This window comes from Plectropomus leopardus, chromosome 3 (assembly GCF_008729295.1).
Source record: "Plectropomus leopardus isolate mb chromosome 3, YSFRI_Pleo_2.0, whole genome shotgun sequence".
In the NCBI taxonomy this organism is placed as follows: Eukaryota; Metazoa; Chordata; class Actinopteri; order Perciformes; family Serranidae; genus Plectropomus; species Plectropomus leopardus.
The window spans coordinates 5,439,824-5,442,960 of NC_056465.1; positions in this window are offsets into that span (position 1 = coordinate 5,439,824).

The following is a 3,137-nucleotide window of genomic DNA, read 5'->3' on the forward strand; positions in this document are numbered from 1 at the left end:
CCCCCCTCGGAGCTTTTTTGAAATTTTTCATTGAGCCTCCCTGAGTGACTTGGGAAAATGCATGATCACTATACCATACCATAAATTAACATATTATACAGTTTCTGGTTATGATAAATGCAGTGATTTTGTAGATTTTTTTTTTTTAAAAATGTGTCTTTAAAACCCTTTTGTGGGTTTTGGGGTTCTGAGGGTTTTTAAATAAATATAACACAACAATTTAAAGTTGAATATCCCTCCCATAAATCAAAAGCCACAGCTCTCTCCTCAGTGTTTAAAAAATATATTGGAGGTGCCTCTCCCGTTTTGCGCCAGCCTCTCCCTCTCATAAATAACAAACAGTCCCTTACAGCGCCTGCCTCATATGAAGCTTTTCATAGCAGCATTCTGGAAACTACACATGAACTCTTTACTTCATAGATTAATATGTAAGTTATAAAACTGTGAAAAACATGGATTAGTGTGGTGTGTTTTTGCTTTCAGAGAGGAGAAACGTCTTTCTCACCGATGCATTTGCGGACATCATTAGGTTGTTACAGGCATACAAGTGGCATCCAAGAGCCAAGTTTCTCTATGTGTATGCGCAGGTCAGTTAATGCTGCGGTATATGTTCACTGCATGAAAATACAACCTTAGGGAAATCTGTTTAAAGGTCTGTTTTCCTCTCTCAGCAAGCTGTGTGCTCCCAATCCAATATCCATGTTAACTAGTCGGAGACCAGACACAACCAGGCTCTCTGACTTCAGTTCCCATTGGAGAGTCCATTCTAAAAAACAGTAGTTTGAGTCTAGATGATACTGCACCATGTCTGTGGGCAATATATTTCATCCAGGTAATATTAATATTGTACATTTAAAATAAAAATATATATATATATATATATATATATTATATATATATATATATATATATATAATTATATATATATATATATATATATTATATATATATGTATATGTGTGTGTGTGTGTTGATGTATTTAACACAATTACACAAGTACTATGGCACAGCAGCAAATTTATTAAGTGACTCAGAAACCCCTGCTGAATGGTTTAACACTGAAACTGCAGTAAGGAGCACAGATTTACCACAAGATTATGATGTTAGCTGCATTTTTTAAACCCAATCTGCAAGGATGAGTTGTTTACCTCCAAAAAATCTTAACACTTTTAGTCTATCCTCCCTCTGGCCTCGTGTTCCTGCAACATGGGGCAACATTCATCTTTTGTCACATCCCGAGGAGAGCGCCACCATACTTAGATGTAACATGTACATCTACAATCAATCACATCTGCCACCTCACAGGGCTGAAAACGAGCTCACAGCTGAGGCTCTCGTTCACAAAAACACACAAAGATGATGCAGTTTGCATTGTGTAGGTTAAACAACTCATATTCCTCCAGCGGCTGTACAGACAGACAGGCAGTGGACGGACAATTGTGCCCGTCAGCAGAGCAGCTCACCCACAGTCTCACAATTTCCCTGCAGCTCAGGCACACACAGCAAAAAGAAAACCAGGCTCAATCAATCTTGTGTATTGTTTTCCTGGCAGCAAAAGAAGCAACACCATCCAAAAATGTGATTTAGAAAACTCTCTTGGCTCCAAAGTGAGTTGACTGTTGATTCAATGAGCTGATGGCTGAAGAAGTGCTGCTAAATTACCCCCAGTGGCTCACAAGTGAGTTTTAATGCAGCAGATGCAAATGCACAGCGCGGGGAGATGGATGAGATGGATGAGTAGGTATTACACAGCAAATCGCACCGTGTGGAGCGAAGCTTTTAACAGTTGGATTGTTGTTTTTGTTCGCTGGTTTGAGGAGGAAACAGCACAAGGGTGGTTGTTTTTCACAAACCCTCAGTGTGTGTGTGTAGGCTGACCACCAGCGAAGAACTGAATGTTGCCTCAGTAGCAGAACAGATTACAGTGAGAGGTACATTTCAACATTCAGCACTTTTTTTCCCCCAGTAACTGCTTTTTGTTTGCCTTCAAGGTTTAATTTTCCATCACTACAGCTTATAGGATCTTTCCTTCCGCAGGGCTGATTGGATTTGGGCTCTATACAAAGGCAGTATATGTCAGTCATATGACTGACATATAGCCCCCCCGCTTGTCCTCGTAAGGGTCGCGGGGGGGCTGGAACCAATCCCAGCTGTCATCGGGCGGAAGGCAGGTTACACCCTGGACAGGTCGCCAGACCATCGCAGGGCCGACACATATAGACAGACAACCAGTCACACTCACAGTCACACTTAAGGGCAATTTAGAGTCACCAATCAACCTGAGCTGCATGTCTTTGGACTGTGGGAGGAAGCCGGAGACCCCGGAGAGAACCCACGCAGACACAGGGAGAACATGCAAACTCCGCACAGAAGGGCCCCCGCCCGGACCAAACCCCGGATTTGAACCTAGGACCCTCTTGCTGTGAGGCAACAGTGCTAACCACAAAGCCACCGTGCCGCCCCAGGCAGTATATGGTATATGTCAAATGTAATTTACACTTCAGTGACAGGAGCTTCTCCTCTGGGACTCATCATCATTTGTTCTTTCGGACCCCTTCAGCTGTGTTTATTGTCTCTGCCATCCCACAGTGTCTGCGCACTAAAGGCACATTACGTACTTTAAAACAACATTGCTTTCCTAAGAGTGTCTTTTGTCAACGTCTCCAGTAAAGAAAAACATCCCGTAATGCTCTCTACAGTGACGCATGTTGGTGCTACAGACCTGGTTCTGCTGCTGTCTGGCCTGCAGACACTGAGCTGCTAGGTGTTTGCTGTCAGCGCACTGATGGGCAGACAGAACACTCACAGTACAGTGTGTACCCACTGCTTCTCCACTCCACCCACTTAACCTTCAAAGGCAAAGAACCTTAATTTATCACCTGTCAGCGCAGACACAAACTGACTGCTCATGTACAGCATTTATTTATCAATCTGAAGTGATCTAAACAACTTAATTTCACTAAAATCCAGCCTAAAACAGGAACATTTTGATTTTAATCAGGAACTGTCTGATGGAAGAGTAAGTGATTAACTCCAGTGTTTTAACCTTGGTGCTGCACGTTCCTTATTTCTACAGATTTTACAGAGAATACCAACACATTTCAGTCAGTGCTGAAAAAGTATTAAATAAACCAACA